We start from the raw sequence: 17,419 nt of genomic DNA, 5'->3' as shown, positions 1-17,419 counted from the left end.
TAAACAAGAGGGTCCACGCCCATCAAAATGTGTCCACAATAAGCAGAGCGATAAGCAGACCGCCTGCCTCCTCACCTTTGGGAGGACTCCCATAGTTATGGTGGAGACAAGACCATCTTGTCAATATATATGCTACAGTATCTCTGTCAGTAGTGAGTCACCTCCTAGGTATTTGTCTTGTCCAGATGACATCATAGTTAAAACATACCTATATTTTCACCACAGAATCATGTAAAAAAAAGTGTCCATTCATATTTTTTTTGCCATTCAGCTCATGAGTTTGCAATACCTTCCATTCCACTCATCCCTATCCACTGTAATTCTTCCATTTCCCATTATTGAATAGACCTTTTGCACACATTTCTTTACCCCTCCCACCACCACCTCCCTCACCCCATACCCAGCCAGTCTCTCTATCGAAGAGAATATTATCATTTCAATTTCAAGATGAAATGTATGTTAGGGGAGCTGGGTCAACATGTGCACAGAATTCACAATTAGTGACAGATTATGAGCCACGAGGCAGGAGAAGATCAAAACGCAGTGGCCATAGCGTTTCTTCATATTTCAGAGGATTATATTCTTAGGATGTTGCTAAGCAGCAGCCTGGGCATGGTACCTTGTCTTAATAGTGTTTAACAAATCCTTATTCATTGTGACTCTGCAATGCCCTGTAATGTTCAGTGTGGCAAAGGATAGAGATTTTTGCCACGTGGTTTTTAACAGAGATGAATGCATGAAAAAACGCACACTATGTCTGCTTTTGTGCTGTAATGCAGCCAATCTGAAAAGAGTTGACTTGAGTTGAAACAAAAACGGACAATAATTTAATCATAGCCTTATAGACGACCACAGGATGATATTTGAATGTAACTGTAACTGCAGGTCACACCAACATATGGACAGGGATAGACAAAATGTTACACTTTATCAATACATAATAGATGGACATTTGAACAACTATCAACAAACTGTTATCGGTTATATGCAGCCCAACCCAATTACGTTTGACTACTACCACACACACACGCGGTCAGTGGTAGTATCCCACCCAAACAGTAACACTGTTTACAGGGCATCAGCTGTGTAATAATAGTATACAAGAGCGGTACCTTTAAGAGGGTGTGAGTAGGAGGGCTGATGGTCATGTTTGGACTGATTTCTACTTCTCTGCTCGTTTACACAAACCGGTCACATTCGCTGTGAGTGTAGCGTGCGGATGAACAGTCTGCGGGAGAGTGAGGGAGGCGACTTAAACCTACCAAGTAGGCATCGTTCTTCATTGGCTTTAACCTGTCTGTGTGCTTGTATCTTTTGATGGTTACAACTTCAAGGGATTATTATCGAACGACACGTTTCCCTGAAATGAAACCAGTCGGTAAGTCACAAATGTATGTTTTATTTGCTGATAATGGTTAGGCTAATTTGGAGCGCTCCCCTCGTTTGGTTTTCATAGATTCAATGGCCAGTGCCAGAGAAGGTAAAACCACATCCTCCACTTCGCTATTTAGTACAATTGTGGTAGGCTATTGGACATGTCATGGCACTGATACTTTGTAGATCAATGTTTTGTGCGTGTATCCAAATGTAAGTTGCATAATTTAATTGTATGTGGCTATAGTCTATGCCGTTTCAGGTCTCTAATCTATTAAATACTTCCACTCATGATGGCTACTATGAAACCTAGATATGCAAATTTGGCCAATAAAAATATTATGATGAGAGATCATTGCTTTCTGTGGAGCAGTTCATCTGCAGTGTAAAACATTTGTTTCACGATGAGAACCCACATCAAAGGGCAATTCGTAGGCTATATATTTAGCCTAATCGAAAAGCACCACCATTACCTACCGAAATACTGTATGGGAACACCAGCTGGAAGGTATCGTTAAATGCGTAATGTCGTTTTGCTCACGAACATGCATAGCTGGCGTTATGTGCTTCAGCTGGGATGGTTTAGCAAATGGTTTTGGTTAGACAATTTTTGCAAAAAAATGACTTCAGGCTTTATCTGTCCATGTCCATTGTTGGGCTACTATACATTGTGATTGTGCAGGCCAGTTTGATTTAATCGGCGTATGTTCTGTTTTTTGACTACAATTATATTGCTGTGTATGTTCAGTGGGCTAAACTGCGATGACTTTTGTCATTCCCGTCGCTACAGATGGAGGGCACTGTCTGACCTCAACATTTCTATCAACTAGAAAAAGGAGAGTGGAAAATACAGTATCACAATCTGGTCAGCGGTCTATCCATACCTTTTCTTAAATCTTGCTGTACAATTTGGCTTGTGAAACATTTCGGGTGTGTTTTACACAACCAAAATGTCTCCCTTGTAAAGAATACAACTCTGTGCTCCAGCTTCGAATCTAAAGGCATGCTTTTGTCGTGCAGCGGCTTATGATAGAGAAATTAACATCTGTGGCATTGTGTTGTGACAACTGCACAGTTTAGTGGCCTTTTATTGGCCCCAGCACATGGTTCACCTGTGTAATGATCATGCTGTTTAATCAGCTTCTTGATATGCCACACCTAGCAGGTAGATTGTCTTGGCAAAGGAGAAATGCTCACTAACACGGAACCCAAACCGGCTGAGCGCGTGCGCTATCGTGCATACATTATTTTGTCACCCCCACACCAAACGCGATCACGACACGCAGGTTAAAATGTCAAAACAAACTCTGAACCAATTACATTAATTTGGGGACAGGTCGAAAAGCATTAAACATGTATGGCAATTTAGCTACTTAGCTTGCACTTGCTAGCTAATTTGTCCTAGGAAATAAACATTGAGTTGTTTTACCTGAAATGCACAAGGTCTTCTACTCGGACAATTAATCCACACATAAAACGGCCAACCGAATCGTTTCTAGTCATCTCTCCTCATTCCAGGCTTTTTCATCTTTGAACTTATATGGTGATTGGCATCTACACTTACCACGACAACCGGCAAAACATTTAGTCTTTCAATCACCCACGTGGGTATAACCAATGAGGAGATGGCACGTGGGTACCTCTGCTTCTATAAACCAATGAGGAGATGGGAGAGGCAGGACTTTCAGTGCGATCTGCGTCAGAAATAGGAATGACTTCTATTTTAGCCCTTGGCATCGTAGACGCTCGCGAGCAGTGTGGGTGCAATAATTGAATAAAATGGATTTCTACATTTATTTTGTGACGCTCGCGCACCAATGTGTCCGGTCTGGTCAGCATGTAACAGATGTAAATAAATTTGTGCAACAATTTGAAAGAAATTAGCTTTGTACGTATGGCAAATTTATGGGCTCTTTTATTTCAGCTCATGAAACCAACACTTGACATGTTGCTTTGAATTTTGGTTCAGTATACATTTTAAGTTAAAGATGAGCTTTTGTCTGAAGCTGAAAAATACCATAAATTCAAAAGCTAATTTGACCTATGCCCCGACAAGGCTTTTAAGCATCTCTTGACTATTGCTAGAGGACTGTAGCTTTTATTGATGTACTGTACTTCAACAACAGATGTACTCACATTGGCTGGGTTGATTTTTATGATCCAAACCTTATAAGAGCCTAATACATACTCTTAGAGTAGGTTTACCCCATTAAAGTACTTGGCAATGTAAAAACATGTTTTCAGGTAGGACGCATGCAGTCTGGGAAGCTGTTCAATGTTCCTAATCTTGATATATGTTACTCACCACCTGGATTCGGTCTTATGTAGTAAAATGTGGAATTGTGTTTTTTTACATCGGATAAAAGTAGAGGCTCAGCTACAAAATGGTATATCATGCACTGCATTTCTGCTGAATAATGGTAAAGTAATTCTGCCTCTATGGCTGATTTGTTACCTATGGATAACAGGAAAACAGCCTAACCTGCTCTGCTGGCAACAATTTCATTACGCTTTTTTGCAGGCGTTTACTGACACTGGCCATATTCAATGGGTGTTGTACACTTTAGCTTAAGACATAGCTTAAACAATGAACCTAGCTAGGCAAACAACGTGTAAGATCACACACGTAACGTTAGCTAACGAGCCAGCCAGCTAACATTAGCTAGTTAAACAAAAATGAACACAGTGCCAAATCATGTCGTTACTACCCTGCAGTCATATTCTGGAAGCTAACTAACCAGGTTCAATGTTAGCTAGCTAACATTAGGCTCTAATTTGAAAAACAAATGACTCTGGGATACGAATAATATCAGCTAGGGAGCCAGCCAGTTTTCTTTAGTTAGCTCGCTAAAGTAAACTTCAGCTTGAAATGAAACCACTTTGTCAAAATTAGAAACATGTAATATCTGAAAGTCTAGCATTAGCTAGCTACATTATCTTACCTGTATACATCATCATGCATGTTGGATGCGTCTCCCTGTCACTGATTGCATACTTGCCCTTAATTTGAAGATGTAATCCGGAGACATGTCCCTCTCTTTAGCTATCATACTCTAATTCCACTGATTTCAAAACTTGATCCTCCAGAAAGTGGAGAGCAACACTTAAGCAGCACCACTACACAATGCGTTTAAAAAAAAGCTACGTTCGACAGGATTACCAACAGACCAACTCAAATGGACAGAAGCCCTCTATGGCAGACCAATCCGAACTCCTCTCTTGTCCAGCCCACTCGTCTCAGCCAATCATGGCTAGTGGGAAGGTCGCTGTCTTTCTGTGGCTTAACCAACGAGGCTCGTAATTTAACCTCTAGCGTCGAGCAATCCCGTATCCGGGAGCGTAATCATAGCCTCAAGCTCATTACCATAACGCAACGTTTCCTATTCATGAAAATCGCAAATGAAATAAATATATTGAAACACAAGCTTAGCCTTTTGTTAACAACACTGTCATCTCCGATTTTTAAAATATGCTTTAACCAAAGCTACACAAGCATTTGTGTAAGAGTATTGATAGCCTAGCATAGCATTTAGCGTTAGCATTCAGCAGGCAACATTTTCACAAAAAACAGAAAAGCATTCAAATAAAATCATTTACCTTTGAAGAACTTCAGATGTTTTCAATGAGGAGACTCTCAGTTAGATAGCAAATGTTCAGTTTTTCCAAAAAGATTATTTGTGTTGACAAATCGCTCCGTTTTCTTCATCACGTTTGGGTAAGAAAAAAAACGAAAATTAAGTCATTAAAACGCAAACTTATTTCCAAATTAACTCCATAATATCGACAGAAACATGGCAAACGTTGTTTAGAATCAATCCTCAAGGTGTTTTTCACATATCTATCGACGATAAATCATTCGTGGCAGTTTGGTTTCTCTTCTGAAGAAAATGGAAAGCGCATGGACCTGGAGATTACGCAATAATTTCGACGGAGGACACCTGGTAAATGTAGTCTCTTATGGTCAATCTTCCAATGATATGCCTACAAATACGTCACAATGCTGCAGACACCTTGGAGAAACGACAGAAAGGGCAGGCTCATTCCTGGCGCATTCACAGCCATATAAGGAGACATTGGAACACAGCGCCTTCAGAATCTGGGGCATTTCCTGTATGAAACTTCATCTTGGTTTCGCCTGTAGCATTAGTTCTGGGGCACTCACAGATAATATCTTTGCAGTTTTGGAAACGTCAGTGTTTTCTTTCCAAAGCTGTCAATTACATGCATAGTCGAGCATCTTTTCGTGACAAAATATCTTGTTTAAAACAGGAACGTTTTTTTTATCCAAAAATTAAAAGAGCGCCCCATATCTCGAAGAAGTTAAATACTATAACTTATTGTCTTGAGTATAGCGCACCTATCTTACATTGCCATAACCTAAAATATAAGGTTGCATTCCTCCATTGTTTATAATAGGAACATAAACCATGTATAGCTTCAAAAGTAGGGTTAAGGAATGGTTTCGAGGACTATAATTCATTTTGGCTGGAGATTTTCCAGTGCTCTTGCTTTTTAGTCCAAGAAAACCTCCCCATAATGTGTAAATGGGTGCAATGTGATGTCTTACTTTAAACACGTTTACGTTACCATCTAAAGCTTATTTCCTGCATTTTTACACCATCTAATATGCTGTCTCTATTTAGGACAAAAAGTAAGGAAAAATGCCTACAGTCATCAAGCTAGGTAAGATGTCATTATTGAATATGTTTAAGTGGTAAGACTGAACTAGATCAAAGGTAATTCAATAATATTGTGTTGCACCTGTAACCAATAGCCTAACAAATGAACAACTCTTGACAATCAAGTCTTTGTATTTTTTTTCTTCATCAAGACATCCTCTATCAAATTTCAGCCAGACCGACCAGACAGCCCGAGCCGCTTGCACCCCCCACCACCACCACCAGTCAATTCAAAACTCAACTCTCTCCCAACACAACTTCTTTCCCAGTTTCCACCTTAAAACAGTTGTATTCACAAGGGAAAGGTTTGGGAACCAAAACACCTACACTGAAAATATACATTCAAACACAAACTGCAAATCCTCCATATAATTCAACTCAGAGGCCTAATAGTACTGTAGAGCTCTTTACTTGCACACAATATTTGGGTAGCCCCGTCCTGCCCCTAGGGGTCCACCACCCTGCAGCACCCCAACCCAACACACCCCACTCAGCTTTAGAATCTTAGTGAAAGATTATTGGTTTTGGGTGTTAGGTCAAGGCCAGAGTGACAACCCGCAGGACTGCAAACCCCCAGGCCCTGGACTGAATAGCCCAGCAGCTAGGGATTGCCTAAATGGGCATGTTTTTAATACAGGTTCCTTTAGTCGTACTGTGTTCCATATAAGGCATCCACACTAGAGGTCGACCGATTATGATTTTTCAACGGTGATACCGATTATTGGAGGACCAAAAAAAGCCGGTACCGATTAATCAACCAAATTTTTCATTTTTTCTTTACATAAATTTACATAAATTTATTTGTAATAATGACAATTGCAACAATACTGAATGAACACTTATTTTAACTTAATATAATACATAAATAAAAATAAATTCAGCCTCATAAATAATGAAATGTTTTATTTGGTTTAAATAATGCAAGAACAAAGTGTTGGAGAAATAAAAGTGTATCATGTGCCATGTAAAAAAGCTAACGTTTAAGTTCCTTGCTCAGTACATGAGAACATATGAAAGTTGGTGGTTCCTTTTAACATGAGACTTCAATATTCCAAGGTAAGAGGTTTTAGGTACTCCAAGTCTCAGAACGAGTGACGTTTTAAATGCTATTAGCGCGCACCCCGCTAACTAGCTAGCCATTTCACATCGGTTACACCAGCCATTAGGCTGATAGGCTTGAAGTCATAAACAGCGCTGTGCTTGTGAAGAGCTGCTGGCAAAATGCACAAAAGTGCTGTTTGAATGAATGCTTACGAGCCTGCTGCTGCCTACCATTGCTCAGTCAGACTGCTCTATCAAATCATAGACTTAGTTATAACATAATAACACACAGAAATATGAGCCTTTGGTCATTAATATGGTTGAATCTGGAAACTATCATTTCGAAAGCAAAACTTTTTATTTCAGTGAAATACGGAACCGTTCGGTATTTTATCTAACGGGTGGCATCCCTAAGTCTAAATATTCTTGATACATTGCACAACCGTCAATGTTATGTCATAATTATGGCAAGTTAGTTCGCAATGAGCCAGGCTGCCCAAACTGTTGCATATACCCTGACTCTGCGTGCAATGAACGCAAGAAAAGTGACACAATTTCACCTGGTTAATTGCCTGCTAACCTGGATTTCTTTTAGCTAAATATGCATGTTTAAAAATATATACTTCTGTGTATTGATTTTAAGAAAGGCATTGGTGTTTATGGTTAGGTACAGTCGTCCAACGATTGTGCTTTTTTCGCAAATGCGCTTTTGTTAAATCATCCCCCAGCGTTGCATCGATTATATGCAACGCAGGACACGCTAGGTAAACTAGTAATATCATCAACCATGTGTAGTTATAACTAGTGATTATGATAGTTTTATTATAAGAAGTTTAATTCTAGCTAGCAACTTACCTTGTCTTCTACTGCATTCGCGTAACAGGCAGTCTTCTTGTGGAGTGCAACGAGAGGCAGGTGATTATAGCGTTGAACTAGTTAACTGTAAGGTTGCAAGATTGAATCCCCCGAGCGCTGACAAGGTGAAAATCTGTCGTTCTGCCCCTGGACAAGGCAGTTAACCCACCGTTCCTAGGCCGTCATTGAAAATAGGAATGTGTTCTTAACTAGTTAAAAAAGGTATAAAAAAATCTGCGCCCAAAAATACCGATGCGGGGCGAAAATTAGACAGCTGCACAAAGAACGGTAAGTCATGGCTAATGTAGCCGACAGCTATATAATTTATAACGTTACTAGTGTAGCATGTAGGCTAACGTAACATTAAATAAATGAGCCTCCACAGTCAGTGTGGGAACATGATCATTGCAACCAAGATTGAGCTACAACTGGCTAGGCAGTTGTAAAACAATGACTTGGTCCCACCTCTGGAATGATGTTAATTTATACATTTTTGATTTTATTCTTGTATAATATATGGTTCAATAATTGAAATGCCCATTATTCCCAGACTAACTCTGCTTAACATGCTGTCCTGTAGCTACTGTTGGTCTACCCATTTCAAGATGGAACTTTGTATCGTTCACTGATATTGTTCATATACTTATAAATTCATCTGAGCTCTGTATTATGGTCTTCCCTGGATGTCTGAATCTACTGGGACCCCTGTCACCATCTGATATTGCTAAGACATGAGTGTAGTGTAGTGCACAGACAGTACACAAGAGGGCTGCATTCCCGCAAGATGCCTCTGGGAACTGCAGGTCCCAATGGAGATCATTACTGCGCAGTCAGCATTTTTCATTATGTGGGGGCAGGAGCAGGTGTTCAGGCAGACGTCTTTGATATGAAAATATTTTTGTTGTCCCACAGTTGATCCTCTTTCTGCGTTTTTATGCGTTAGCCTACCTATTGTTTTGAACGCACATTTTTCGCATTATTCACACAGAATTCGCTGCTTCAACTTCAGTGGCATCCAATTGTATTTGTCTTATGAGTAATGTAAGATATGTAAACCATTATTAAAGTGCCATTATTTAGAGTGTATTGTGTAAAGTGACTAGTGATCTATTAAAGTGGCCAGTGATTGGCTCTCAATGTAGGCAGCAGCCTCTGAGTTAGTGACTGCTGTCTAGCAGTCTGATGGCGTTGATGGAAGCTCAAATGTTCCTGTATGTGTAGTTTCATTGAAATAGAGTAGGCTGCCTCCATGGGTGGAGAATCACGTGGCAGTTCATTTGAATGACATTAACTTAAATATGATTAGACTGTAGTTTTACTACAGTGTCTGTAAATATATGTTGATAATGGAAAGAAGTGGAGGGCGCTCAACCAACGTGAGCCGAAGTGCAATTAAAAAATGTAAATATGATTGAAAAGGCACACCGCGCACAGGTTAGGCTATGGTGAGCAAGTGTTTAGATGACCCATTTAGTCTCTGCTTGCAAGTTGTCCTCCTAAAAGTTAGGCTATATCCTATAGGCCTATGCAAGTCTCGCTGTCAGTTTTTTTTCTGCTTTAAGTTCAGTAGCCATACCTTCGAGATCGGGTGTACTTGTGGTCTCAATTAAATAGAGTAGGCTATAGCCTACGACTGGGCGGAGAAGCACGGGGCGGATATCTTTCCAAGGAAATGTACTTCTTAAATAGATTAGACTATAGTTTACTACATTGCCTAGAAATAAATATTGATCACCCATATTTCTCCAGTTGAAAAATATTCGGACTCCTAAAAGGTAGGCTATAAAAAATGGCTCAAGAGTGCAAGTCTGTCCAACTCTGCTTTCTTCAAATGACTTACAGCATATTAGCTGATATGAGGACATGCTGTATTTCTCACTTTGACTGAGACTAGTTTGTCATCTTAATTCTGTCCGTCTTTTTCATTTTCTCCCAAAAAATGATATATTAGCCTGTTGGCCCCCATGTATCTAATTAGTTGATGTAACTCAAAACAATATTTTACAACACCTTTCTTGAATATTCAAACGGAAGGAAGTGTTTATAATCTTTCTCTGTGATTCGAGTGTCATTGTTGAAAATGAGGTAATTTCAAGTGCCAATTGGAGAATGCTAATATTTCAAACCATGACATGAATTTTTATTACAGTTTAATAGACCAATTTGATTGGGTACTTGGCATACCTTTGTCCATTCCAGGTCGTGAGTGATTGATAGATGTGATAACTATTTAATCAAACTCAATATCTGGCAATGTAATCTTACCTCACCTGTTCGCTGGGATTTCTTTGCCAGTAGTTAGGGCCTTATGGATGAAAGGATTGGTGCGGGTTATCGCATTTTTACTCAGACTAACCCTTTGGGTGTAGGTGTTTTGAGGGATTTGGAAATGTAATGCTGTTGAAGGAATTTGTGTAAATGTGAAATGCATGTACTTTTACAAGCATCAAGAGGCAAGCATTGAAACCAGAGCTCACCATGTTTGAGTCAACAATGGATGAATTAGTAGGAAAGTCGCAGGCCTGAGTGCACACCAACAGTCATGAAGGCATGACTGTGCATTTGAAGGACTGCATTTATGGTCAAATTCGGCAAGATTTTAATACACAGAATATTTCTTCAATTCCAGCTTTTCAGTGAGTTATGTTTAGCACAAGGTCACTCTTGATTTGTTTTTGAGTTGAATTCAGGCCTCTTCAAGCACATTTGTGTGTTTAATATTTGTGTCCTCTTTTGATGACACATGCTCGTTCGGCTACCTGTATGTGTTGGATAGAGTGGATGAAAAACATTTCTGGCATCCAAGAATAACAGGATATGACTGGCTGGGCTAAGGTCTTCTCATCTTGGCCATGTCCCAGAGTAGTGCACAGACTGCAAGGGGCTTTTTGGCAATGGGGCAGAGGTGTGTGTGTGTGTGATGAATGGAAATCAAGGGCTGTGTGCAGAAACCACTCCATTGTTCCCTGGATGGCGTGGGGTTTGCTTGCTCTACCGGGCCAGATGTTGTGGTTGACCAGGGCTCCTGCCAGTCGCGGGGTAAGGTGAGAAGCTGGGCTGGGCTAGCTGTATGGGCAGACAAGCAGAGGGTACTTAGAGGAGTGAGTTCTAGCAGCTGCTGTGTAGACGCCTATGCACACACCCACTGCTATCAATACAGTACACGCATGATCACAACTACACACGTGCTCTAGAATGGGCCAAAGGGATACACTTCAAATGTGCACCCACACAGAAGGAAGGCTTATCAAAACAACACTGACACATTGTTAGCATTTGTTAGCATTATCACTCAGTCCTAGCATTCCTACAGTGAAAACTCATGGTCTTACAAATCAAATTGTATATTTGTCACATGCTTTGTAAACAACAGGTGTAGACTACCATTGAAATGCTTACTTACAGACCCTTCACAAAAATGCAGAGAAAGAATTTAAATAATCGTAAAGTAATAATAAATGCATAATAAGTAACGATAACTTGGCTATATACACTAGGTACAATTACAGAGTGATGTGCAGGGGTATGAGGTAATTTATGTACATATAACTATGAATAAAGTGACTTGGCAACAGGATAGATAAATGGTAGCAGTAGAGTATGTGAGACAAGAGTTGGTGCTAAAAGGGTCAATGCAGATACAGTTGAAGTCGGAAGTTTACATACACTTAGGTTAAAATGACTCCAACTTGTTTTTCAACCACTCCACACATTTCTTGTTAACAAGCTATAGTTTTGGCAAGTCGGTTAGGACATCGACTTTGTGCATGACACAAGTAATTTTTCCAACAATTGTTTACAGACAGATTATTTCACTTTTATCCACTGTATCACAATTCCAGTGGGTCAGAAGTTTACATTCACTAAGTTGACTGTGCCTTTAAACAGCTTGGAAAATTCCAGAAAATTATATCATGGCTTTAGAAGCTTCTGATAGGCTAATTGACATCATTTGAGTCAATTGGAGGTGTACCTGTGGATGTATTTCAAGGCCTACATTCAAACTCAGTGCCTCTTTGCTTGACATCATAGGAAAATCAAAATCAATCAGCCAAGATCTCAGAAAAAACCTGAAAGGCTGCTCAGCAAGGAAGAAGCCAATGCTCCAACACCAGCATTAAAAAGACAGACTATGGATTGCAATTGCACATGGAGACAAAGATTGTACTTTTTGGAGTAGTGTCCTCTTGTCTGATGAAACAAAAATAGAACTGTTTGGGCATAATGACCATCGTTTATGTTTGGAGGAAAAAGTGTGAGTCTTGCAAGCCAAAGAACTCCATCCCAACCGTCATGCACGGGGATGGCAGCATCATGTGGTGGGGGTGCTTTGCTGCAGGAGGGACTGGTGCCCTGCACAAAATAGATGACCTCATGAGGTAGGAAAAGTATGTGGATATATTGAAGCAACATCTCAAGACATCAGTCAGGAAGTTAAAGCTTGGTCGCAAATGGGTCTTCCAAATGGACAATGACCCCAAGCATATTTCCAAAGTTGTGGCAAAATGGCTTAAGGACAACAAAGTCAAGGTATTGGAGTGGCCACCACAAAGCCCTGACCTCCATCCTATAGAAAATTTGTGGGGAGAACTGAGAAAGCGTGTGAGCAAGGAGCCCTACAGACCTGACTCGGTTACACCAGCTCTGTTTGAAGGAATGGGTCAAAATGTACCCAACTTATCGTGGGAAGCTTGTGGAAGGCTACCCGAAATGTTTGCCTTAAACAATTTAAACTTGGGTCAATGTTACCAAGTACTAATATAGTGTATGTAAACTTCTGACCCACTGGGAATGTGATGAAATAAATTTAAAGCTGAAATAAATTATTTTCTCTATTCTGACAGTTCACTTTCTTTAAATTTAAAGTGGTGATCCTAACTGACCTAAGACTAGGAATTTTTACTCGGATTAAATGTCAGGAATTGTGAAAATGAGTTTACATACACCTTAGCCAAATACATTGACTCTTCCGACTTCAACTGTAGCTACCCGGACTATTTGGTTAACTATTTGGCAGTCTTATAGCTTGGGGGTCAAATTTTTTTCAGCCTCCTATTGTTTCCAGACTTGGTGCATCGGTACCACTTGCCGTGTGGTAGCGGAGAGTATAGTCTGAGCCTGACCCTTTTTTTGGTGCTTTCTTGGAAAGCGCCTGGAATAGCAGACCTGGATGGTAGGGAGCTTGCCCCAAGGGAAGTGCTGAGCTGTACGTGCTACCCTCTGTAATGCCTTGCAGTCAGATGCCAAGCAATTGCCATACCAAGCGATGATGCATCCAGTTAACCTCTTAAGGATCTGACACTTTTTTTTCAATTTTCACCTAAAATGACATACCCAAATCTAACTGCATGTAGCTCAGGACCTGAAGCAAGGATATGCATATTCTTGATACCATTTGAAGGGAAACACTTTGAACTTTGTGGAGATGTGAAATTCATGTAGGAAAATAGAACACATTAGATCTGGTAAAAGATAATAAAAAGTAAAACATTTTTTTGTGCCATCTTTAAAATGCAAGAGAAAGGCCATAATGTATTAGTCCAGCCCATGCACAATTTAGATTTTGGCCACTAGATGGCAGCAGTGTATGTGCAACGTTTTAGACTGATCAAATGAACCATTGCATATCTGTTCAAAATGTTATCAAGATTGCCCAAATGTGCCAAATTGGTTTATTAATACATTTAAGTTCATAACTGTGAACTCTCCTCAAACAATAGCATGGTATTATTTAACTGTAATAGCTACTGTAAATTAGACAGTGCAGTTATATTAACAAGAATTTGAGCTTTCTGCCCATATCATATGTCTATGTTCTGGGATTTTTTTGTTGTTTTGTTACTTGACTCATGCTAATCACATTAGCCTGCGTTAGCTCAACCGTCCCTGATCCCTTTTGGCTCAACTCACTACTGTGTGAAACTTTTGTTCAGGGGCACTTTTTGGGGGGTTGTGAGATGGGCATTTAAAATGATTTTAATCTTTGAATGATGACTTTTTTTTTTGTATGTCCAGATAGTCGAAATGCAAAAAATATGACTGTTTCCTGTTTTGATTGGTCAAGAGTCTTCTCCGGGAGCTATCCTCCCGATTTTATGCTTACAAGCACAAATTCATACAGGAAGTACCAGTGAAGAGCTCAATACGGAAGTGGCTCTGATCATGGACTTCAGGAAACGGAGGGCTGAACCTGCACCCATTCAAGTCTATGGTGGTGTGGGTCAAGAGCTTCAAGTTTTTCTGTGTCCAGTAAGGAATTAACATGGTCCACACACACCAACACCGTTGTGAATAGGGCATGACAATATCTCTTCTCCATCAGGAGGCTGAAAAGATTTGGCATGGGCATTCAGATACTCAATGTACTACAGCTGCGCCATTGAGAGCACCTTGACTGGCTGCACTACAGAGGGTAGTGTATACAGCCAGTACATCACTGGGGCCGAGCTCCCTGCCAGAGAAAGGCCCTAATAATTGTCAGGCTCTAGCCACTCAAGTCAGACTGTTCTCTCTGCTACCAACAGGATCCTGAATTGCATTGACTATTTTTGCACTAACTCGTCTCATCACATATGTTGCTGCTGTTTTATTATCTATTCTGTTGCCGAGTCACTTTACCCGTACTTATATGTACATATCTACACTACATTACCAAATGTATGTGGGCACCTGCTCGTCGAACATCTCATTCCAAAATCATGGACATTTTATAATGGAGTTGGTCCCCGCCTTTGCAGCTATAACAGCCTCCACGCTTCTGGGAAGTCTTTCCACTAGATGTTGGAACATTGCTGCGGGGACTTGCTTCCATTCAGCCTATGAGCATGTTACACACGCCTCTATGAAGAGGGAACGCAACACCCTGCTACAACTAAACTCTCTGTGAAGCGAAAAAGGTATGGACTGTAGGTGCGAGTAAAAAATGACAACAAGCAGAATGTGGTACCGTTTACAAGGACTTTATTCCTTTACACGGTAATATGGGGAAAAGGGGCTGGACGGAACCAAAGCAAAGAAAGTAAATCTCAAAACCTCCCCCTCTCCTATCTTACCTGCCTACCCACTACTTACCTAATTTAGCACCACCTGGTGCCCTAACCAAAATACAGGGGGTGGTCCGCCCAGGTCTTACCTAGTGTGCCTAGACAGCGAATATGCTACGGGTATATGTATGCCCGCGGGCCTCTTGCCTAAGTACTCCCAAGGTGCCTTCCCCTTCTCCCCCTGGGAACAAATGAAACAAAATATTAAACAATTTTCAAACAAACTAACAAACGACATCAAATAAGCTCTATCTGAGCAACAAACTCACAAAATATACCAACTCTCAGCAAAATCAACCTCTAGCAAAATCTCTAGCAAAATCTCTAGCAAAATCTCTCTACAAAAAGCTCTCTGAAAATCTCTCTACAAAAAGCTCTCTCTCCTGAACAGAACACTGGCTTTTTCTATAGCTTCTGAAGGAATGTGTAATTGGAGACAGCTGCGTCTTGACGAGGGGGCGGGGTCAGCTCTCCAATTAGCCCTGGAGTCGACCAATCAGCTGTTTGAAGGATTTCCGGAAGCCATTTCCTGAAATAAACACATGCACAAACACACAAACTACAACACATAAACTGGGGAACGTAACAGAGCATTAGTGAGGTTGGGCGATTAGGACTGGCTGATAGTTGGAGTTCCAATTAATCTCAAAGGTGTTCGTTTGGGGTTGAGGTTAGGGCTCTGTGCAGGTCAGTCAAGTTCTTCCACACCGATCTCGAAAAACCATTTCTGTATGGGCCTCGCTTTGTGCACTGGGGCATTGTCATGCTGAAACAGGAAAGGGCCTTCCCCAAACTATTGCCACAGTGTTGGAAGCACAGAATCATCTTGAGTGTTATTGTATGCTGTAGTGTATACATTTTCCCTTGCCCGAGCCATGAAAGAGTCCCAGACCATTATTCCTCCTCCACCAAACTTGACAATTTTTACCAAGCATTGGGGCAGGAAGCGTTCTCCTGGCATCTGCCAATCCCAGATTTGTCCATCGGACTGCCATACGGTGACGCGTGATTCATCAATCCAGAGAGCGTGTTTCGATTGCTCCAGAGTCCAATGGCGGGGAGCTTTACACCACTCCAGCCGACCCTTAGCATTGCACATGGTGATCTTGGCCGAGCAGCCACACACAGCTATTGGACCCATGTCATGAAGCTCCCGACGAACAGTTATTGTGCTGAGGTTGTTTCCAGAGGCAGTTTGGAACTCTAGTGTTCCAAACTGCCTCTGGAAACAACCTCAGCACAATAACTGTGAGTTTGTTGCCTACCACTTCGCAGCTGAGCCGTTGTTGCTGCTAGACGTTTCCAGAAATTTGACAAACTGATTTGTTGGAAAGGTGGCATCCTATGACGGTGCCACATTGAAAGTTGCTGAGCTTTTCAGTAAGGCCAATGGAGATTGCATAGCTGTGTTCGATTTTATACACGTCAGCAAAGGTGTGGCTGACATAGCCGAATCCACATACATTTGTGTGTGTATATAATGTACCTCTGCACATTGAATCAGTACTGGTACCCCCTGTATATAAGTTATTGCTACTCAATTTTCAAAAATGTCTCCCTGCATTGTTGGGAAGGGCTTGTAAGCATTTTACTGCTAGTCTCCAACTGTTGTTTATGAAGCATGTGACAAATAACATTTGAGTTTTGTCTAACCGTGGAAGAGAAGTCAGATTTTTGCCAGGATAGAACTGATTCTGATACAAAAAGGTTTTCTGGTGAGTATTGCATTGATCTGTGTCAGGTATTGTAGAAACTCCAAATAGAAATGAAGTGGAGAAAATAGCATACCGATGTCGGGGCAGAATGGAGAGAAATGTGCCTTTTAAAAAAATATTTTTATATATAAACTATTCAAATGTAAAAAAGAAATTCCGAGGTAACAATGTCACAAGGATAATTTAAATTGCATCTTAAACAAAGCTTTTTCATTGTTTTAAAATAGGCCTACAAATGTTTTGCTTGGCTGAAACATGACTTTATACTTTGCTGCATGCTAGAGTATTGGACATACACTGTCTCCCCTCCTCATTTCAATTTTAAGCCTCCATCTCTGTCTACCTATCAGGGCCCCGGAAGAGTCCGAGGTTTTGAGAGGACACACTAACTCAGTGTTACAGCGGGTGTGTTTGAGGACTCAGGCTGATCTGCTTGAATCTCAGAGATTGACATTCCAGTGGGGATAAAGGAAGCATGGTAAATGCATACTAGTTTTGGGTTTGAAAAATACCTATTGTGCCTTTAGGAAGTATTCAGACAATTTCCAATTTTTTTTAATGTTACAGCCTTATTCTAAAATGTATTAAGTTGTCCCCACCCTCATCAATCTATACACAATACCCCATAATGACAAAGCAAAAACTGTTTTTTAGACATTTTTGCAAATGTATTCAAACTGAAATCACATTTACATAAGTATTCAGACCCTAT

The 17,419-nt window shown here is 40.6% G+C and overlaps 1 protein-coding gene across 1 annotated transcript in view; it reads left to right on the top strand.

Moving 5' to 3' along the window:
- The first annotated feature begins 1,161 nt into the window (after positions 1-1,161).
- Positions 1,162-17,419, top strand: part of daam2 (dishevelled associated activator of morphogenesis 2) — a 222,304-nt gene continuing 206,046 nt past the window's right edge. The window contains 1 exon segment of the mRNA XM_029641047.2: positions 1,162-1,378. The gene's annotated coding sequence lies outside the window, so the exon portion shown is untranslated.

The sequence above is a fragment of the Oncorhynchus nerka genome, linkage group LG28 (assembly GCF_034236695.1).
Source record: "Oncorhynchus nerka isolate Pitt River linkage group LG28, Oner_Uvic_2.0, whole genome shotgun sequence".
Classification (NCBI taxonomy): Eukaryota; Metazoa; Chordata; class Actinopteri; order Salmoniformes; family Salmonidae; genus Oncorhynchus; species Oncorhynchus nerka.
This window is presented reverse-complemented; position numbering and strand designations above follow the sequence as displayed.